Genomic DNA, 23,888 nt, shown 5'->3' with positions numbered 1-23,888 from the left:
AAAGTAAGCACACTGGTTCTTCCTGTGAACTCAGAAGTAAAATCAATGGAAAGACCCTCAGGACACTAGTTGGTACCAGGACACATTCAATACTCTCAGCTGCATTTGTGACAACAGAGTCTCAGAGGTAAATCCTACAAAATGTCACCGAGTTTTGTGCTCTTTTGATGGCTTAAGGCATGAAAAGAGGGACAAAGGGGAACTGCACAAAAAGGGCATTTCTTGTACATTGACCATGACAGATATGCTTGTTCAGGAAAGAAAAGGTGAACTGGAAAGTCCATGTGTCTGATATGGACAGGAATGTATATGTGTTTGTGTTTCCGAGATGGAGAAATGCTTCTTGAAACGCCATTCTATTGGCATGAACTCCTATCGTGGCCCCTGACAGCCTGCAGAGCACGGGCTGTTTGCATCCCACAAAGCTTCAAGGGGACTGCTGGCCCAGAGGGTCACAGACCAAAGGCGGCATGACACCTCTGAAAGCTTCTGGAAAGAGACCAGTTCAACTGCCTTTCTTCTTCCTCCCTTTCTTCTTTGTTTCTCCCCATAGGAGATCCCTCTCCTCCCACATAGCTTTGGGAGAAGATACTGTGATTGTTAATCTGGATGAAAAACGGGAAAATTGGGCTGATTATTTTGGACTATTCCTTCCCTTTGGAAAGCCTGCTTTCAGATGTTCACTTCCAAATGCTAGTAAAGCTTTGTCAGCTGTAAAATGAGGGTTTGGGGAAAATTCAGTAAAATAACCCATGTAAAAAGCTAAACACTGACCTGGTTATTATAGGAAGACCTCAATAAATGTTGGCTACTGGTCTTGTGACTCCTGTGAGCCAGCCTGGTTTTGATTTATTCTTCACTCCAACCTATAGGCTCTGAGTCCAACATGGCAATTCTTCCTTGTCTACCAACCTCCAAAGATGCTTGGGAGTTTGGGCACCTATCTCATTTTGTATCCTCTAACAAGTACTTACGTCATTCAATCTAGTGCTATCTTTTAGCAAATATTTTTGAATTGGAGAGGTTCTGTAGGAGAAAAGGACTCAAGCCTAGGCAGAAGTTTGGTGAAACTATATTCACACAAAGCATTGTAAATGGAAAAGCAATTTGGCAATATATATCAAGACCCTTAAAAAATGCTCACATTTTTCAACTCAGTCATCTACCTTATTTCTGAAGATCATTTCCAAGGAAATCGTCCAGAATATAGGAAAAAACATGAACATAAATATATCGACCGTGATACTATTTAAAGTATTTAAAAATTGACAACAACCTAAATATCTATGGTTGTGGTTAAATTAATATTGATATATCAAAATAATGAAATAGTAGCAATTCAATTCTGCAGTTCCATTGGGAACCTTCAGAAGGATTCTACAGCAGTTTAACCTGGGAGGTACGTTTGAAAGAACCTTAATGGCTTTCCTGATACAGCCTTCTTTTGAAAGACGATATATTCAAAATGGCCAGGCAACTTTGCTCAAACATGGGCGCAATGAATAGATGGCTTTTTGAGTGTAGCTACCAAGCCCCAGTAATGCAGGGATCACAAATTTATGTTTCCTGATAAATGAGTAGAATATGCATTGCTTATTGAGAATATGGGCTATGCTATTAGTCAATTTACATATATGATTTTATCTTTAAAAAAACTTATGAGGTATTATTACCTCATTTTACTGATAAAGAAGCTAAATTCCAAAGCAATACAAATGATCTGTCTGACTTCAAAGCCAGTTATGAGGTTATCCTGAGGATTAGATGACATCATGTGTGTGAAGCTATGGTAACATCTCAATACACAGCAGCTGGTATTTTTACAAACCACTATGCCGGGGGGAGGAGCCAAGATGGCCGAATAGGAACAGCACCGGTCTACAGCTCCCAGCGCGAGCCACGCAGAAGAGGGGTGATTTCTGCATTTCCATCTGAGGTACCGTGTTCATCTCACTAGGGAGTGCCAGACAGTGGGCGCAGGTCAGTGGGTGAGTGCACCGTGCGCCAGCCGAAGCAGGGGCGAGGCATTGCCTCACTCGGGAAGCGCAAGGGGTCAGGGAGTTCCCCTTCCAGGGGTGACAGACAGCACCTGGAAAATCGGGCCACTCCCACCCGAATACTGTGCTTTTCCGACGGGCTTAGGAAACGGTGCCCCAGGAGAGTACAGCCCGCACCTGGCTCAGAGGGTCCTACGCCCACGGAGTCTCGCTGATTGCTAGCACAGCAGTCTGAGATCAAACAGCAAGTCGGCAGCGAGGCTGGGGGAGGGGCGCCCGCCATTGCCCAGGCTCGCTTAGGTAAACAAAGCAGCCTGGAAGCTTGAACTGGGTGGAGCCCACCACAGCTCAAGGAGGTCTGCCTGCCTCTGTAGGCTCCACCTCTGGGGGCAGGGCACAGACAAACAAAAAGACAGCAGTAACCTCTGCAGACTTAAATGTCCCTGTCTGACAGCTGTGAGGAGAGCAGTGGTTCTCCCAGCACGCAGCTGGAGATCTGAGAACGGGCTGACTGCCTCCTCAAGTGGGTCCCTGACCCCTGACCCCCGAACAGCCTAACTGGGAGGCACCCCCCAGCAGGGGCAGACTGACACCTCACACGGCTGGCCAGGTACTCCAACAGACCTGCAGCTGAGGGTTCTGTCTGTTACAAGGAAAACTAACAGAAAGGACATCCACACCAAAAACCCATCTGTACATCACCATCATCAAAGACCAAAAGTAGATAAAACCACAAAGATGGGGAAAAAACAGAGCAGAAAAACTGGAAACTCTAAAAACCAGAGTACCTCTCCTCCTCCAAAGGAACGCAGTTCCTCACCAGCAACGGGACAAAGCTGGACGGAGAATGACTTTGACGAGCTGAGAGAAGAAGGCTTCAGACGATCAAATTACTCCGAGCTACGGGAGGATATTCAAACCAAAGGCAAAGAAGTTGAAAACTTTGAAAAAAATTTAGAAGAATGTATAACTAGAATAACCAATACAGAGAAGTGCTTAAAGGAGCTGATGGAGCTGAAAACCAAGGCTCGAGAACTACATGAAGAATGCAGAAGCCTCAGGAGCCGATGCCATCAAATGGAAGAAAGGGTATCAGCCCTGGAAGATGAAATGAATGAAATGAAGTGAGAAGGGAAGTTTAGAGAAAAAAGAATAAAAAGAAACGAGCAAAGCCTCCAAGAAATGTGGGACTATGTGAAAAGACCAAATCTACGTCTGATTGGTGTACCTGAAAGTGACGGGGAGAATGGAAACAAGTTGGAAAACACTCTGCAGGATATTATCCAGGAGAACTTCCCCCATCTAGCAAGGCAGGCCAACATTCAGATTCAGGAAATACAGAGAACGCCACAAAGATACTCCTCGAGAAGAGCAACTCCAAGACACATAATTGTCAGATTCACCAAAGTTGAAATGAAGGAAAAAATGTTAAGGGCAGCCAGAGAGAAAGGTCGGGTTACCATCAAAGGGAAGCCCATCAGACTAACAGCGGATCTCTCGGCAGAAACCCTACAAGCCAGAAGAGAGTGGGGGCCAATATTCAACATTCTTAAAGAAAAGAATTTTCAACCCAGAATTTCATATCCTGCCAAACTAAGCTTCATAAGTGAAGGAGAAATAAAATACTTTACAGACAAGCAAATGCTGAGAGATTTTGTCACCACCAGGCCTGCCCTAAAAGAGCTCCTGAAGGAAGCACTAAACATGGAAAGGCACAACCGGTACCAGCCACTGCAAAATCATACCGAAATGTAAAGACCATCGAGACTAGGAAGAGACTGCATCAACTAACGAGCAAAATATCCAGCTAACATCATAATGACAGGATCAAATTCACACATAACAATATTAACTTTAAATGTAAATGGACTAAATGCTCCAATTAAAAGACACAGACTGGCAAATTGGATAAAGACTCAAGACCCATCAGTGTGCTGTATTCAGGAAACCCATCTCACGTGCAGAGACACACATAGGCTCAAAATAAAAGGATGGAGGAAGATCTACCAAGCAAATGGAAAACAAAAAAAGGCAGGGGTTGCAATCCTAGTCTCTGATAAAACAGACTTTAAACCAACAAAGATCAAAAGAGACAAAGAAGGCCATTACATAATGGTAAAGGGATTAATTCAACAAGAAGAGCTAACTATCCTAAATATATATGCACCCAATACAGGAGCACCCAGATTCATAAAGCAAGTCCTGAGTGACCTACAAAGAGACTTAGACTCCCACACATTAATAATGGGAGACTTTAACACCCCACTGTCAACATTAGACAGATCAACGAGACAGAAAGTCAACAAGGATACCCAGGAATTGAACTCAGCTCTGCACCAAGCGGACCTAATAGACATCTACAGAACTCTCCACCCCAAATCAACAGAATATACATATTTTTCAGCACCACACCACACCTATTCCAAAATTGACCATATACTTGGAAGTAAAGCTCTCCTCAATAAATGTAAAAGAACAGAAATTGTAACAAACTGTCTCTCAGATCACAGTGCAATCAAGCTAGAACTCAGGATTAAGAATCTCACTCAAAACCGCTCAACTACATGGAAACTGAACAACCTGCTCCTGAATGACTACTAGGTACATAACGAAATGAAGGCAGAAATAAAGATGTTCTTTGAAACCAACGAGAACCAAGACACAACATACCAGAATCTCTGGGATGCATTCAAAGCAGTGTGTAGAGGGAAATTTATAGCACTAAATGCCCACAAGAGAAAGCAGGAAAGATCCAAAATTGACACCCTAACATCACAATTAAAAGAACTAGAAAAGCAAGAGCAAACACATTCAAAAGCTAGCAGAAGGCAAGAAATAACTAAAATCAGAGCAGAACTGAAGGAAATAGAGACACAAAAAACCCTTCAAAAAATAAATGAATCCAGGAGCTGGTTTTTTGAAAGGATCAACAAAATTGATAGACTGCTAGCAAGATTAATAAAGAAAAAAAGAGAGAAGAATCAAATAGATGCAATAAAAAATGATAAAGGGGATATCACCACCGATCCCACAGAAATACAAACTACCATCAGAGAATATTACAAACACCTCTATGCAAATAAACTAGAAAATCTAGAAGAAATGGATAAATTCCTCAACACATACACCCTCCCAAGACTAAACCAAGAAGAAGTTGAATCCCTGAATAGACCAATAACAGGAGCTGAAATTGTGGCAATAATCAATAGCTTACCAACCAAAAAAAGTCCAGGACCAGATGGGTTCACAGCCGAATTCTACCAGAGGTACAAGGAGGAGCTGGTACCATTCCTTCTGAAACTATTCCAATCAATAGAAAAAGAGGGAATCCTCCCTAACTCATTTTATGAGGCCAGCATCATCCTGATACCAAAGCCTGGCAGAGACACAACCAAAAAAGAGAATTTTAGACCAATATCCTTGATGAACATTGATGCAAAAATCCTCAATAAAATACTGGCAAACAGAATCCAGCAGCACATCAAAAAGCTTATCCACCATGATCAAGTGGGCTTCATCCCTGGGATGCAAGGCTGGTTCAATATACGCAAATCAATAAATGTAATCCAGCATATAAACAGAACCAAAGACAAAAACCACATGATTATCTCAATAGATGCAGAAAAGGCCTTTGACAAAATTCAACAACGCTTCATGCTAAAAACTCTCAATAAATTAGGAATTGATGGGACGTATCTCAAAATAATAAGAGCTATCTATGACAAACCCACAGCCAATATCATACTGAATGGGCAAAAACTGGAAGCATTCCCTTTGAAAACTGGCACAAGACAGGGATGCCCTCTCTCGCCACTTCTATTCAACATAGTGTTGGAAGTTCTGGCCAGGGCAATTAGGCAGGAGAAGGAAATCAAGGGTATTCAATTAGGAAAAGAGGAAGTCAAATTGTCCCTGTTTGCAGATGACATGATAGTATATCTAGAAAACCCCATTGTCTCAGCCCAAAATCTCCTTAAGCTGATAAGCAACTTCAGCAAAGTCTCAGGATACAAAATCAATGTGCAAAAATCACAAGCATTCTTATACATCAATAACAGACAAACAGAGAGCCAAATCATGAGTGAACTCCCATTCACAATTGCTTCAAAGAGAATAAAATACCTAGGAATCCAACTTACAAGGGATGTGAAAGACCTCTTCAAGGAGAACTACAAACCACTGCTCAAGGAAATAAAAGAGGATACAAACAAATGGAAGAACATTCCATGCTCATGGGTAGGAAGAATCAATATCATGAAAATGGCCATCCTTCCCAAGGTAATTTACAGATTCAATGCCATCCCCATCAAGCTACCAATGACTTTCTTCACAGAATTGGAAAAAACTACTTTAAAGTTCATATGGAACCAAAAAAGAGCCCGCATCGCCAAATCAATCCTAAGCCAAAAGAACAAAGCTGGAGGCATCACACTACCTGACTTCAAACTATACTACAAGGCTACAGTAACCAAAACAGCATGGTACTGGTACCAAAACAGAGATATAGATCAATGGAACAGAACAGAGCCGTCAGAAATAATGCCACATATCTACAAGTATCTGATCTTTGACAAAGCTGACAAAAACAAGAAATGGGGAAAGGATTCCCTATTTAATAAATGGTGCTGGGAAAACTGGCTAGCCATATGTAGAAAACTGAAACTGGATCCGTTCCTTACACCTTATACAAAAATCAATTCAAGATGGATTAAAGACTTAAATGTTAGACCTAAAACCATAAAAACCCTAGAAGAAAACCTAGGCATTACCATTCAGGACATAGGCATGGGCAAGGACTTCATGTCTAAAACACCAAAAGCAATGGCAACAAAAGCCAAAATTGACAAATGGGATCTAATTAAACTAAAGAGCTTCTGCACAGCAAAGGAAACTACCATCAGAGTGAACAGGCAACCTACAAAATGGGAGAAAATTTTCGCAACCTACTCATCTGACAAAGGGCTAATATCCAGAATCTACAATGAACTCCAACAAATTTACAAGAGAAAAACAAACAACCCCATCAAAAAGTGGGCGAAGGACATGAACAGACACTTCTCAAAAGAAGACATTTATGCAGCCAAAAAACACATGAAAAAATGCTCACCATCACTGGCCATCAGAGAAATGCAAATCAAAACCACAATGAGATACCATCTCACACCAGTTAGAATGGCAATCATTAAAAAGTCAGGAAACAACAGGTGCTGGAGAGGATGTGGAGAAATAGGAACACTTTTACACTGTTGGTGGGACTGTAAACTAGTTCAACCCTTGTGGAAGTCAGTGTGGCGATTCCTCAGGGATCTAGAACTAGAAATTCCATTCGACCCAGCCATCCCATTACTGGGTATATACCCAAAGGACTATAAATCATGCTGCTATAAAGACACATGCACACGTATGTTTATTGCGGCATTATTCACAATAGCAAAGACTTGGAACCAACCCAAATGTCCAACAATGATAGACTGGATTAAGAAAATGTGGCACATATACACCATGGAATACTATGCAGCCATAAAAAATGATGAGTTCATGTCCTTTGTAGGGACATGGATGAAATTGGAAATCATCATTCTCAGTAAACTATCGCAAGAACAAAAAACCAAACACCGCATATTCTCACTCATAGGTGGGAATTGAACAATGAGAACACATGGACACAGGAAGGGGAACATCACACTTCGGGGACTGTTGTGGGGTGGGGGGAGGGGGGAGGGATAGCATTGGGAGATATACCTAATGCTAGATGACGAGTTGGTGGGTGCAGCGCACCAGCATGGCACATGTATACATATGTAACTTACCTGCACATTGCGCACATGTACCATAAAACCTAAAGTATAATAATAATAATAAAAGAAAAAAAAAAAACACTATGCCACATTGCCTCTAGCAATGCTAAATAATCCAATTTAAAAAAAATTTTTAAGTAATTGTTGGTCTGAACCAGAAACCATTGATGCCATGTAGACAAGTTCCAGAAGAACAGTATGATCAACACCTTTAGCAGCATAGCCTTTCAGTAATTAATATTCCTCTCCTGTCACGTGAATGCCAGTTCCTTGTCAAGCTGGAGATAAAGGTGAGCAATGCTTTTAGTACATGGAATTCTTCACTATTTGCCATAGGAGAGCCTTCTGCAATGATGGACAACTAGAATTGACTTATCCTTGGAGAATCATGTTATGATACTTTGGAAGTAGTAGAAAGGGAAGGAGGTTTTAGAAAATAGAACATGAGTAAATTTGCTATGAGAACATAATCTTAACAAATGAATTCATTAGCACAGATATATGAACTGTTATTTGATGAAATCGAATGAGGCAAATATTTAATAGTGTTAGGTTGTAGCAATCCAATTAAATAAGCAGTTTCCTTAGAGTAAGAGCATCACTCTTAGAAAATGGAGTCTTTTCACATGATATATGAAATTATCACTCAATGTATAAAATGTTCACCTTTTATTACATGCCAAACTTATTTTTAAAAAGCATGTTGAGCCAAATTGCCTTTTTCTGTCTCACACCCAATTACTGCTCTATCGTACCTTTCAGGTAGGACTACCTGATGAACCTGGCTTCTTGTTAGATATTCAAACAGCCCATTAGTTTTGTAACAGCCAAGAGAGGAGAGGTTGGGCTGCTCCATGTTCTAGAAGCAACTACCCCTGAGCCAGTGTGTAGCAGCAAGCAAGCCCATACTGCTTCCAGTATAAGAAAGCCTCTACTTTGTTTCTGACAATCATCAAAAGTTTTACTCTATTAAATGGAATATGTCCTTATGTCTTTTGCACTATTTTTCTGCTTCTAGAAATTCCCAGACAGATTTAACCTACCTGCATTTGAAATAAGCACTGTTTTTCTCTCCATGTATTCTATCTAATCTATTTTGGGGTTGTTTTTCTGAAATGAGAATAATGGCAGACAGAAATGCCATTCAGCTTGCAAGCTTTTTCTTTGCCTGCCTCTCTCCTTCCTTACCTCCCTCCCTCTCTTCCTCCTCCTCCTCCTCTCTCTTTGCCTCCTGTTAGGGCTTAGTTAGAAGAAGAGATATTTATAAAACAGATAAAGTTCAGCTTGCTTGCCTTGCCTTTCTGGCTTAGAATGTGAAAACTATGGAAGAAGGCACACATTCTAACTGATGCCTGAGAAAAATTGCCTCTTCACAGAGTGTTTGGAAGAAACACCATTAAATGAAAGGCAAAAAATAATTGCACAACATCTCAGAAACCTTGCTCTCAGCTGCTTGATGTGCTATTTGTGTCTCTTCATGGATTTTTTTTTATTTAGAAAAATGGGACGAGTCACTTTTTATTTTCCCCTCCTTTGGAGTCTTAGAGGTTGTTTAATCTCAAGCGAACTCAATTCACATTTTCCTGGCAATGTTAGCTATCAACTCAAATCATTTTACTCATTGCATCGTACTGCCAGTCAGCAAGCAGGGACCTAATTAGCTCTTTGCTTTAATGGCAATAGTTAAATTTGCATTATTAATTCAAATATTACAGACACTGTGGACTTGAGCACATAGCCGAGAGAAAGATGTAAAATGAATAATAAGGTGCTGAAAAACACCAGAGTCATTATTCCCATCATGTTCGAACTTTTAGCTATAATGATATCAATTAAAATTCTAATCCTGGAAAAAGACTTGCTGGTTCTCTTTTGTTGTAAAAACTGCAGTTGTACTTAAATGCAGGGCTAGGGTATTCAAGCTATATGTTGCAAAATACAGTGTGGTCACATAGATCAAGAGATACAACTGTAGTTTTAATTATATTTTTGCTTTTTAAAAAATATCCAAATGATAAAAATGTACCAAGTTCTTTGGCATCCTGTCCTGAACATTCCTAGTGTTTCGCATATCCTGAAGTACTGCAATCACTCTGCAGTGTCAAAACCTGTTTGGGTTACAAGACAGATGGGACTTTCAAAATGAAATGTACCTATGACTGTTTGCTACTATATATATAAAATGTCTCATTTAGTCTCATCTGTGATTTTCCAAGAAGAAAATGTTTCCAGGAGCAATTTATTTCAGTCTTACAGGTTTGTATCACTGAATGACCATCTGAAAAACAGGACTGGAATCTTTTCTTAAAGGGAAAGTGCATAAGTGTGTTACAGAGTTATTTTCAATGCAGTAGGTGAACAGCATGAAAGAGCTCTGAGATAAATGAAATGCTAAATATGAAAAAACTGAAAATATGAACTTTATATGTTTTCATCTGGTGTGTGAAACCTTTCATTTGAGTTCAAAAAATATTTCATACTGTATCTGTGAAAACAAAACAACTGGTAGAAAAGATAAAATTAATAGACAACAATGCTCAATTTTGTGCCAAATTGTACTTTTTAGCTTCTCCTTCCCCTTAGTTACCTATCAGCTCCTTATTTGAGTAAACCAGCCTATTACTTCTTTGACATGAACGCCCTCCCCTCTTAAGACAGCTACCACTTTGATAGGGCCTGCAAGTCAGCTAGCTGCAAAGACTCCCTTAATCCCCTGAACTTCGATTTCTCTTTTATGGCCTCTATTATATATTTATTTATTTTGTCTTTAATTGAAGATTCTCATTTCCTCTTTCAAATAAGTTCTTTGCACTCAGACTCTGTATCTGATTTATTTTTGCCTTCCTGACAATGCTTAGTACTTGGGAGGAGCTCAGTGATCTTAACTGAATGAACAAGAAATGAGCTGGCTACAGACAGATGATGCAATGGTTCAGTCACCAAATTTAAAGTCACTTTTGCTTTGGTTGCATAAAATGCATTACTCCAATTTTAAAAGACGAACCATGATTTCATAATTTATTTGGGTCAAAGACCTGAGTTCAAGCTATACTTGATTTTGCTCATCAGTGGAGTGGTTCTATCCAAGGCTCAGCTTCTTTAGCAGCAAAATGGAGATAGTAGTGACTTCCCAGTTAGGATTACATAAACAAGAACCTTGGGGTCTTGTTGGTGAAACGTGAGGTCTAAATAACAAAACACATAATGCCTCTTGATTCACTGGAAATTGCAGACAAAAATGTACAGGGTTATAACTGCTAATAAATGCAGTTGCAACTGTGTTTGATCAATACAGCATGGTGGCAAAGTATAAGGTCTAAGTCTTCAAGGAGGACAGGCTATACTAGAAGAGCATCTAGTACTTTAGGTACCAGATTATTGAGTACTAGATTAACCCAATACTGAATGGGTTAGCAATCTATATTGTCTTAGGATGGCAGTTTAGAGTAGTAGTCAAGAATACGGATTCTGGAGGTAGAATTCTTGGGTTCAAAGTTTAGAATAATAATAGTGTCTTTTAGGTCTTTCAGGATCCTTGTAAGGATCAAATGGGATAATTTACATAAAGCTCTTAACACAGTGGCTCTAGCCTTTGATGAGATCTCAATAAGTATTAGCTGTGATCAAACAATGAAATCATTACTAGTTCATCTGTATGCACAAATATGCTTCATGTTGTTTTAAAAGTAATTCTATGTATTTTCATGTTTCCAAAAACAGGGGATCTCCCTTCCCTTTTTCAATGGACTAGCACAGGACCTGCCCACAGAGGCCCTAACTCAGTGCTCTCTGAATGAATGGATGAATGGGTACAGGTTAGTGCTCAAAATTAATGGGCAGGATGTGTCGATAGGAGCCAACAAAAATATCTATACGCCACTATTTACATGTCAGGGAGTTGAATTATTGTCTACTGGACTCTCCCAGACCACCCTGGGCACTGTTTTTAGTGAAGCGGATACTTGAGGTCACACTTTTGATGACAGCAATAAGAGTGAACACTTGGTGAGGGTTTACAATGTACAAGCACCATGCTAGAAGCCTTACGTGCATTATCATATTTTATCTTACCATAACCCTCTAACATGATACCATTCTTATTCCCATTTTACAGGGAATATCATTGAGGCTCAGAGAGGTAAAATTAATTTGGCTGAAATCAAACAGTGAATAATGAGGGCACTGTGGCTCAAACTCAGATCACTGGAATTCCAAGTATATGTACCTGACGTTACATAATATTGTCTCTGTGGAATGCTCTGAGGAAAGGAACCTAAGATTTTGGAACTCTGAGACTATGCTGAATCTGCTAAAATTTTGAGATGCTCTCTGCTCTGGAGGTAAGTCTCAACTAAACGATTCTTCTGATTGTTAAGTCGGCACCCCTGTTTTGAGCCAGAATCAACTCCAAATTTGCAAAACCACCTCTTTTCCTTTGCCAGCACCCTCTGCCACCTGCCGTCGTACCTGTGTTAAAACCATGGGGCAGAGAACACTTAGCAAATTAATAGAAGAAAAAACCTCACTTTTCTGGCTCATAAAATGTTGAGCCAGTTTCTTTGGAACCTCCTTAGCCGAGATACTGAAAGGAATGGAATTTATACTACAACTTTCTTCCCAGATGGTAAAGTGCTTTACAAATAATGGAACTAATGCAATTCATTTGTAGTGAGTAAATTTGTCACCTTGGATGTTGTATTAACTCTCTGAAGCCAATTCAATTGCGGATTCAATAAATAAGCTCTTCCAGTGTACTACATGATGCCCTGCTGGTTAGAAAGAGTCCTACATAAATGGTAATTTGATCCTTTGCCACTCTGAATTCTTTAATCCTTGAAACATGCTTTTGAGAGATACGGAAAGAATTAATGCTTCCATTTTCTTGCTGGAGAAGCTAAGGAACATATGCCATAAGGAATGAATCAGCCAGTCTCAGCTCTTGCTCAATTCTGTGACCATTTCAATGCTCATTTCATAAATATCATCTAGACTGATTACTGGTCATGGGTGTGAAAGTGATCAGCAAAACTCTGCTTGAAAATATTTCCCTGACTCAGCCATAGTTGCTGCTGTCACCTCAGGTGAATTTGAAACTGCTCTTGTTTTGTATTCTGCTCTCATCAGCTTCGGTTCTATTCTCACCCTTAGCCATTCTGAAGGGTTTCATTCTTTGGAGGGGCACAGCTCTGTGCATTACATACTAGATGCTTCCTTCATACCAAGTTGAAAGTCATTGTTTATTGAACCAAAGTTGGCACCGAGAATGGAAACAAATGGGAAAAGGATGTGTATTTGCATTCACATCGTGTTATTTACGCCCACAGGTCCATGGCATGTAGCACGTATAAGCATTTTTATTTATTTATTTTTTAGTGAACTCAAGTAGTCCTTAAACAAATGAATAAATATAGAATAAAATTGAATTTCAGAAATAAAGAAACTTGTATTAAAAAGCAATGCATGTCACCATATTCAATGTAATTCCCTGAACAGAATTCCTTTGGAAAAGTAAAACTGACACATCTGGCCTCACTAAACTGTTATGATGAGTTAAACATTGATTATGGGGGAAAAAATGAACCCTGGACTAGAGGGGAAGTCATTCCTTATAGTGCAATGGATAATAATTCTGTAGCTGTGCCATCCAGAAGTCCACGTAATGCTCTTTTATTCCGGGATATCTTATGTGGGATTTAAAATGTCTACAGGGATTTTCTAGAAGCATTGTTTTGTTTTGAATAAGGAAGATAGGTCAGAATGGATAGGGTCTTTTTTTTTTTTTTTTTTTTTTGGCCTTAAATAAGAAGGCCCATTTCTAGTACAACCACTGATCTGGTGATTGTATTTGCTTTATTAGTAGCTAGTAGTATTATTGTTAGTATTTGCTGTGTATTTTAGCCTCGTGATGTCATCGTACATAGCTCAGTATTTCTGGGCTTCTTCAGATTCTTCCTTGTGAGTAATTTGCCTTCTTTGGATTTTTGATGGATAGCATTGTATGAAAAAATATTAAAATACTCCAATGAACAATGTATACATCTATTGTGAATTCCACATTAAAGGGGTCCAGAAGCATGTTATGAATACAGAGGGTTGGTTCATTTGCTTTCTCCAGCTTGCTGAATGTACTGTTTGTCTTGATGTAGACTGTTATTTATGAAAAGTCTGCATAGTGGAAGAAAACATAGGCAGTACTGTTCAAAGAATCGTTAAGGAGGTATTATTTCAGATAATAAAGTAATTAGACTCCTTTAGGGAAAATGTAACTTCATATTTTCAGCTTTTCTATGGGAACATAGCTGTGGCTAATTAAGGGAAAAGTCAACTAATTTATAATGTTTAAATTTAGTGTTAAACTTGATAATATATCTGAAATTACAAAAGCCAAAACAACTCCAGCCCTGGCTCAAAAGCAGTTCTTTAATTTAGGATTAGATGAACACTCTTTCTGTAACCAAAATTCTAATTTTGTAGAGCCTTCTAGATCTTAAAAGGCATCAAAGGCAAAAGAAAATTTCTCACAAATCTGCCATGTTCGAAGTATCTACTTCAAAACAGAAACTTTTTTTAAATCTCCAATTTAGCCTGACAAAAATTCTCTTGGGCTTTTATTTCAAAAGATGAAAAATGAGCCATGGCAGTCAATGGAGTGCGGTGACTATTTATCTGTTTACGCCTATCCATGTGATTGCTAGAAAAACCAGATTTGACTTTGAATGTGATATGAAGAATGCATGCTAGTCACAAGCCCATATTCCTCAGAGGAGAAATAGGTTAAAAACTCAAAACTAAAATTTAGAAACCATACATTTTATTTTTGTAAAAAATAATGCAGTGCCTGATTTTTTTTTCAGTTAAAATGTGTGTACAAGTTTGAAATAAACCTATCATATGGCAAATCAACTCCCAGTTTACACTTTTTCCCAAAACCAAAAAAAATCCAGGTTCCCTCTCTTGACTTTGGAGCCCTGCTCCCTCTGTCTCTGAATGGGGGAGCTTCTATCTTCTGCCTTCTCCCATCTTTCTTGCCTATTAAACTCTCCACTCATTAAAATCACACACACACACACACACACACACACACAAAATCACAAGGCTATTTAATAATGTCCATGTTTTACTTTATGTAACAGGTATCTATCAGAAAAATACTAATTTTGATTAATTGAAGAATGACATAAATGCACAAAAGATACCTTTTATTTATAGAATTCTATGGCAAATACCTTTGCAAAGCAAAGAGCATTTCTATAAAGCTAATAATAATTCTGAATCATTCTTATTTTGTAGTTCCCAATTTTCATAGATTGGGCTTTAAGTGCATGTGCACTTAATTTATAAGGAAAAATTTATACAGAAAATTTATATGGCAGCTATTCTGCCATAATCAAAAAGCAAATTCATTTTTGAAGGAAAGTAGGAAATACACAACGGCATAGTGCCTCTTTTATGGCCACATCTGCACAGCTCAGGGAAAAGTTAGCAGATATGTCTGCTGATCACATTACAAAGCTGTTATGAGAGAATAAAGTTGCACCTTTGATGGGCTATTGCAGCTGAGTTAGGGGTCCCCAGTCATTAGAAGTTTTGCATGTCACAGATCAGAGCAGATTGGAGACCCAGAAATACTTTATGCAACTAGCTGAATTTTGGTCATTTCCATCAAATATTAGTGGACCCATTAAATAAAGATGAAACACACACACACACACACACACACACACACACACACACACACACACACACACACACACACACACACACACACACACACACACACACACACACACACACACACACACACACACACACACACACACACACCCCCCCCCCCCCCCCCCCAAGATAAAGATGGGTTTAGGTTATTTCTGACTTTCACCTCTGTGGTAGAAGGTCCATTGTGCTCATGCAGTGCCTTCAGGACACCCGCTGAGAACAAAGCTGCTTTCAGGAGCAGTAAGTGATTTCATTCTATTAATGTCCAGGTGATATGTGAAGCCCATTATCACATCGCTAATGTGGCGGCAGACATTTCCTGGCCAACCCAAGGTAGTAGCTCAAATGTTGGTAAAATGTGTGACTGGAAAAGGTAGTCCTTAGAAATCTTTTTAATTTTCTACTAGTGAATGCTAAAAACAACCACAAAACTGATCTTTTCAATTTCAAAAGGAGATGAAATTGAATGCTGCGTGAAAAATCACAGGAAACATTTACACAAAACAATTTACAGGAGTTAATGGAAGGGTTTGGGTGAAGTGTGTGTTTTCCAGACGCAATGGGTCCCATGTTGTCGGAGAAAGCTTGTCATTTGAGGGGAAATGTGAGTAATGTAGAAAAGCAGGTAATTCCGGCTCACTTCACAGCACACTGAATGAACAGGAATCACCCTTGACTGTCGCTCACTCTCCCCATGAGAACATATCATAACACACTGGGGGCCACCTCCATGGTCCCCCGTCAGGCAATGTGCCCGGTGAAACCAACATAATCAGCTCCTAGACACACTGAGTATACTGAAGTACAGAGATGAATAGGCAGGTTAAAAACAGAATCTGCAATATTATTAAAAATAACCACTCAATTTTAAGAAGATACTGGAAAATGATGCACATATTCTCGATTAACATCTTGTCAACAGTTCTAAATCCAAAGAGAGCTCATATTATCCAGAACTGTAACTACTTCTCTGAATTTAAGATCCCACCTCAAATAAATGAAAATGTATCATTTTTCAGATGGCAATGAAGGCCTACCCGGTAAGCCTGATTTTTTTTTTAATGAAATCTGTTACTTTAAATATAGTTAAGATTTGAGTTTAGGCAAAATTTTTAAAATCTAAAATGAATACAGTAAAATCAATATTGATTATTAGGAGTAAAGGTGCTAATTGAGCCTGGAAAACCTTTTAAGAACTAAGAGGAGAAAATTTCCAGTAAAACTACAATAAATTACCATTCAATAACCAGAATATTTGTGTGGAATTTAACATCAGTACATCAGCCTCCCTTTAATTTTTTTAAAATCATATATTACTGATTCACCCAGGAAATCTCTTCCAGTAATAAGAGCAGTGTCACTTTGGCAAGTTACCTTTTCAACCTATATTTCATTACGTTCTAAAGAAATCCACTTTTTAGATTGCTTATGCTTTTAAGAATTCGTTTTTAATCACCCCTTGTTTTTTAGCACTCAAGTCTTTCAGAGCTTGATATATATTATTCTCGCAGTAAAGTGAAAGCAAAACTATTTTATTTTAATAATGGATCACATTTTAATATTCCACACAACATTCTGAGAGCAAATATTTTTGATGACAAGTTCAAGAGAAAAAGATTTTATTCCTTATTGTGTTATTACAAAAGCTGACCCAAAAGTTCAATAAATTGCCCTGACTGGGCAAATACTGGCAAAGTCCAAATCCCCTATAAATGTTTGCTTTAATCAGTGTCAAGACTGGTGCTGATTGTGAGTTGAAGAACCCCAACATTAAATCTGTATGTTAGCATTTAGACTCTCCATTGAAGAACTTTTCATTCCTGAAGACTCCAAGGGCTTCATATACGCTGAAACCTATTGTCTGAAGCAACACTGAAATGCCCTGAAACATATTTCTGTTCCCGTTAGACACAAAAGCAATTCTGGTCCTTCCCAACAGATGCTTCTCTATGGTACCCCTACCCATTTGGTACTATATATTTTACATTCAATCTATCTAATTATCCTCTTAGAGAAAAAAATCTGTAACCAATTCATATTTCTGGCTTCCTAGGCATATTTATGGTTTTCTTCCCATCCACCCAGGGAAATGAGAAAAATGGAGACATTTGAAACTGGACAACAGTTTCCTTATAATCTTTTTTTTTTTTTTTTTTTTTTTTTTTGAGACAGAGTTTTGCTCTTGTTGCCCACGCTGGAGTGCAATGGTGGGATCTCGGCTCACTGCAACTCCTGCTCACTGCAACCTCCACCTCCCAGGTTCAAGCGATTCTCCTGCCTCAGCCTCCTAAGTAGCTGGGATTACAGGTGCCCACCACCATGCCCAGCTAATTTTTGTATTTGTAGTAGAGATGGGGTTTCACCATTTTGGCCAGACTGGTCTCAAACTCCTGACCCTGTGATCTGCCCACCTTGGCCTCCCAAAGTGCTGGGATTACAGGCTTGAGCCACCGCGCCCAGCCCTCCTCATAATCTTTATTGACTGGGTTCCCTTCTCTCATCTTACAGGTGACACAGGGTGACAGTGGTGCTCCATATTCCTGAAGACACCTGGAAATATTGTGGGATGTGCCCTGAGTTGACATCAGGCAGGTCCTACCTTCCTGATTGACCCGTTGGTGCTTGAAGAGCCCACTGAAACAACAGACTGAGCAAAGACTTATAAACGCTGCACCTGGAATCTACCTCAAAGAATATCTAGTTCAAACTGGTCATTTTGCAGATGAGAAAACTGAGGTCCAGGACCATGAAGAGTTAACAGAGGATTGAGACTAAGGCTCTGTCCCCCGATTTCCATCCCAGTGGTCTCTTTCCAGCACACAGGCTGTGCCATAGATTTTACAGGCATCTGGAATTTTGCTGGTAGGGTTACTTCTAAGGAATCTTTCGGTGGAATCTCTTTAAGTGGCCCATGGAATGTAAACACTATGGGCAGTCTGTAGTGACCCAGAGCTCCAAAGCAGCGTTTCTAAACAGGCACGGCAGCAAATCCCAGCAACATCAGGCAGATGCTTTAGACATTTAAGGATCTGCAGATACTGCAGAATCCCTCAGTTGTGTGGTCAGCACATTACAACTCACATAATTGTAAAATTTTTCTGCAATAAAAATTATTTTTATAATAAAAAACATACTGTTATAAAAATATTACCACTGGTAATAGCACCTGTTTTGACATCACTTTATAAAGACTTTTCCTGTAATTATTTCATCTTGTCTTCACAAAACCTGTGATGTTGTATGAGCATACCTAGTTCCATAAAAGGAAACTGAGGCTCAAAGGGATGAAGTGATTTGTTTAATGGTACTCAGTTATTAGGCAGCAGAACAGGAACCTGAATCCCAACTCCCCTGCTTCTATACTTTGGTCCTACTAAATCACAATCCCTCTTGATATGAGCTTTAAAATGACCTTCTTTGCAAGTTTCATGAGCATGTTGATAAACAAAGGTCTCTAGGAAGTCCAAATGTTTTTTCGCTGACTACCACCTGGCTTCTAGTTCTCTTTCAATCTTTTCTTTTTAGTCTCCCTTGCATTTAAGTTTGAGACAATAAGATCTGAGGAGCTTGACTGTGGCCTGGGCCTGGGGATACTTCAGGATTGTGAACTCAGGGAATATGAGGCAGGAATTAAAAGGTACATGAACACAAATAGGAACACATCTTCTCAAGAACTTAGGCTTTTTTTTTTTTTTTTTTTTTTTGGATAGGCCTCAGCCTCTTTAGTAGCTGGGACCACAGGTGCACCACCATGCCCAGCTATTTTTTTTTAAATTTTTTGAGACAGGGTCTCCCTATGTTGCCCAGGCTGGTCTTGAACTCCTAGGCTCAAGCAATCCTCCCACCTCAGCTTCCCAAAGTGCTGGGATTATCCCAAAGTGCTGGGATTACAGGCATGACTCACTATACCTGGCAATTTATGCAGGAACTTTTTTTTGTGTGTGATCTCTCTGTGAATTCATTATGACACCATTTTACTGTATATTTAACAAATAAAGCTATCCAAGAAAACAAATAAACAACAAGAACAACAAGAAAAACAAGGAATTCAGTAATTTACTACTAACTCAACATTCACCAAGCCTCATGTAATACTTATCTAAGGTAGCCAAACTACTGTTTTCTATGAGAAATCTTAGAATTTACAGCAATTTATGATCAGGACTGATGTCTGAGCTCTTGAAACAAAATTGAGAGCTGGGGTGTCTAAGAACCCAAAGAGAGTTGCTATCTGTTTTGTGTTTTGATTTGATTTGTTTTGCCTCTCATTTCTCAAGGAAGACTTTCTGTGATCCATAGCCTTTGCAAAGAAGAAGAGTTGTATGGAAGGGCCAGCTTTGGGGTCCTTAGATGAATTATCTGGGAGCATTGCCCAACACGACTTTTACTGACATTCAGCCAGGTCAAGGCCGTGGCTCCAAATAAGGAAAAAATAAAAGGCTACTGTCCAGCTGGGTCAGTGGCTGCTATCTTAGCTACTTGCACCAAAGCTCTGGTATAAATATTTGATTGTTTCTCTCTAGACTTTTTGGTTACATTTCTGGGGAAAATAGAAAAGCTACAGTATACATGCCTGTGTTTACACACACACACACACACACACACACACACCCACCCCACACTCACACAACAGTAAACATTCATTGGAGGTGGAATTCTGGTTTAAGGATCAACTCTGCCCCAGATTGTATATAAACAATAGTAGCATAATCTTTCAAACCACTGTTTTGATCCCTAGCTTATTTTTACTTTATTCGTTAAATAATTAATGTTCACGTTAAGCCAAGGACGTATCAGTGGCTTTAAAGCTTTAAAGCAGAATCCAACATGTGAAGTTAATTTCTTCTTTATTCAAAGTGTTATAGTGAATATAAATGTGAAATCACTTTACAAATTATAAAGCAATATACAAATGCAAGCTGATATGATCATTAATTGAGTCCATGCATTCATTCATTAAGCAAACATTTACTTAATGTTCATCACATAGCAGCACAGTTCCAGGTACCTGACAGTGTCAAAGTAGCCTGCAGACCACTTTGATTTTGGTTTGGAACTGTGAGCCAGAAATTTATCCAGTGAGTAATATGCCTTTGAAATGGGTCCTGATTTCAAAGAAAAGCATACAAAGCCTTTCAATTTTAAGCTTACAAACAACTGGATTTCACTGAGTAGGATTTTGAATACACACCAATCTATTCAAGGCAAAACTAGTTTCTTAGCCTCATCAGCTCCAAGAAATGTTACTTAGCAATTGAAGGCTGGAGGTTTACACAATGCAAAGTAATGTAGCTATTTGGTGTTTTCTTAATTTTATCATTGCAGAAAGCAAATGAAAATAATTTATGCCCCTAAGAAGATTTTTCTTCTTTCCTCCTTTCCTTTTTATTTATTGTTGCTGCTGTTAGTGGTTGAGATATTTTGAGAGAAAGTCGGGGAGGGCTGAACAATCATCTTGGTGAGCTGAGTAGATCAAAGGAATAGATTCCATGGGCTGGGTGCATTCTAAATGTTCTTTGGGTTTTGATGTGCCAAAATCACACTAGAACCTGTAATTTAAATTTCATTGTCAGAACTTTATCTAGTTAACTTCTACCTTACCTTATCAGAAACAAGGTTTCTTTGAATAGTACAGAGAAAAAAAGAGGTAGAGAGAGAATTCTCCAATAAACCTTTATTTAGGATCTATAGATAAATACTCATTTCACAATTTCTGCTTGTGTTCTATACAAGCCCTCATGGCACAGAGATCTCTAAAAATTTTTAAATAACAGATTCTTGAAAAGGAGTTTCAAGCTCCTTGAGAATAGTGAGTTTATTTTGTTTTATCTCTTCAGTACATAGTCTGGGTCTGGCTGTTTGTTAAATAAGCAAGTGAATGAATGAATTATGATAATACCAGCAGCATCTACCAAAACTACTGAACAAGGTTCCAGCCAGTACTAAGTGACATTCAACCAGAATTTTTTAAAAAGCATCAGGCACAAAGAAAGTTAGCTGGAGCTAGGAACAAAGCTATGCTACGGCCATACAGAGGGAATTTCATAATGTTGCTCATCCTAGAGAAGTGATTTCCCAAAGGCAGGTCTGTGCAAACATTTTCACAGGTCCAGAGCAAAATGAGGAAATTTTCTTAAGAAAGATTTTATTTTTAGATTATAGTCTTCTCATATTACAGTATAAAAGTTTCCCTTCTTGTATGAAACAAAGGAAAAAAGAGACTGGTTGTGTTCACTGTCTTTACAGGAGTGGGGTGGGAGGGAGTTAGCAATTCTGTTAGTCCTCAAACTATTTTTGGAAACTGCCAGGTTATGAAAAGCCAAGGTAAAATAATCAACGGACCACAGAACTTAGCCTCTCAGCCTGCTCTCCTGAAAGTAAATGGGACTTACAACTACAAGTCACAGTCACCTCCTATCACTCTCATGACTGCCTGCAACAAGGTAGTGAAAACACAGACCATCTCCTCCTGATGTCTCCAACTTTCTGGGTATGATACTGATCACAGGTGAGGTTTTCACAGTCTGTTTCTAATTCATTCCTATGCTGACACAGGCTGCACTTTTAACCAAGTTTTTGCTGCTAAATGCTTCATCGAATTCTCCTTTCCTGGAGAGACTTTAGAAATCACTTGATCCCCAGATTCAAACAGCATTCCAAGGCACTGGGGTTAGGGGAATCAAAACCAAGGGCACGTTTCAAATGACAGGAAAGGCCTCTGCTGACCTCCCTGTACATGGTCCTGTTTGTCATGATGAGACGCTAATTTCAAACCAGGAAGTCTATTTAGTCAAGGAATGGAAACTCCCCATATGACACCAGAACTGTTTAAGATCACACACTCTACTCTGATCACACACTCACAGTGCACTAAAGTCGTTGAAGAAAATCACTCCGATTCTGGGCACTCCAGCTGTCTGAGAGTTCAAAAGCTTAGACCATCATGTGCTTGTTGCTATTATTCACACTGAGAAAATCTTTTCATCTTTTTTTGAAAGTTGGTCAGAGAAACTGGGTGGTGCTTTTCCTTAAAATAACTTCAACAAAAATTAGAAAGGAGATAACATGGTGACAAAATGAAAACTCTACATTGTATTCATTCACTGAAAACTCTCCCAGCAATGTAGGAAAAACCAGCCAAGCCTGGAAGGCAGCCTCCCTATCTGGGGAAATACTGTGAAGCTGGACAAATGATGAAACTGAGCTTTGAACAAATATACCCCTAATCCAACATAAGACATGGCTGAACAGCAAACTCAATGAGATCTTTGGTTTAGCAGAGAAATTATGTAATGTCAGAGAGCCCCAGACTTGCTTAGCTACATGTCTGAGAATGCCTAAAATGGTCCTTCCACAGCAACTAATACAGTTGTACAATTCACTGACCTAGTTTTCCCAAATTGGATCAGTAGCAAATGATGATGATTTATGTCCCAAACCTTCCACCATGAGCAATCCAAAAAACATAGAATTCAAAGGGAAAAAAATGACATGTTCAAGGGAATACAGAATACCTGGATATTGTAAATTAGGTTCCAGGGCCACTGGCTAGTATCAGAATACATCTGCAGCATTATAAGCTGCTGCTAATCTATGAGTATACAAAGAAAGAACATTGGTCTGGCACCTCAGACATTTATAAGGAACCATTCATTCATTCAAATGAACAAACCTAAGGAGAGAAGAGTCTACCTGTGAAGTTAGACCCTAATGTAGGGCATACACATTGGTATTAATATCAGATGGCATCCTAAAAAGAAGGTTCTTGTCGACTAACCAGCAATGTGTTTTAGGCAATTGATTTTGCTCTCTGGCCCTTACTCAGTTTTGTGATCTGTAAAACAGGGATCAGATTAGACTACATCTAATGTCCCAAACATCTCTGATACTTTCTAATTCAAGTTGTTGATCAAATACCAAGAGAAGATTGTTAAGGACTAACATGATTTTCAAGATAAATTTAGATCAATCTCCTCAGTGCATACTGAACATCTTCCATCATAGACCACTGCCTTAGCATATGTGGGAAGTGGGCCAAAATGTTCAGTTCCAGTCTTTAATTTGAAAGGCTCTGACACTTTGGTTCAGGAGATAGGACACATGCATAAAATTGCAATACAGAGTAATCAATGCTAAATTCCAAATGTCCAGCACAGATACAGCACAGAATTCAAAGGAAGAAAAGCTTCTCCAAGGTTTAGGACAGAAGGAATCATTTTCAAGGAACAGGTGGAGCTTTAGCTTAATTCTCTCTGAAGGTGAAAAGCTAAATTGGATAACTTCTCAGGATCCCTGCAAATCTAAAATTATCCTGTAACAACAATTAATGTTATTAATTGTTATTAATGTTAATGTTATTCGTGTAACATTAATTAAT

General features: G+C 38.9%; 2 long non-coding RNA genes across 2 annotated transcripts in view; one reads left to right on the top strand and one right to left on the bottom strand.

Annotated features, from left to right (window-relative positions):
• Positions 1-18,673, top strand: part of LOC129058048 (uncharacterized) — a 65,602-nt gene extending 46,929 nt beyond the window's left edge. Inside the window, exons 2-4 of the long non-coding RNA XR_008522872.2 lie at positions 11,516-11,610; positions 11,910-12,135; positions 18,020-18,673. This is a non-coding gene — a long non-coding RNA (uncharacterized LOC129058048). The remainder of the gene's footprint in view (positions 1-11,515; positions 11,611-11,909; positions 12,136-18,019) is intronic.
• LOC112132329 (uncharacterized) overlaps positions 1-23,888 on the bottom strand; it is a 168,185-nt gene that overhangs the window by 116,915 nt on the left and 27,382 nt on the right. The window lies entirely within an intron of this gene.

This window comes from Pongo abelii, chromosome 11 (assembly GCF_028885655.2).
Source record: "Pongo abelii isolate AG06213 chromosome 11, NHGRI_mPonAbe1-v2.0_pri, whole genome shotgun sequence".
Taxonomy (NCBI): Eukaryota; Metazoa; Chordata; class Mammalia; order Primates; family Hominidae; genus Pongo; species Pongo abelii.
This window is presented reverse-complemented; position numbering and strand designations above follow the sequence as displayed.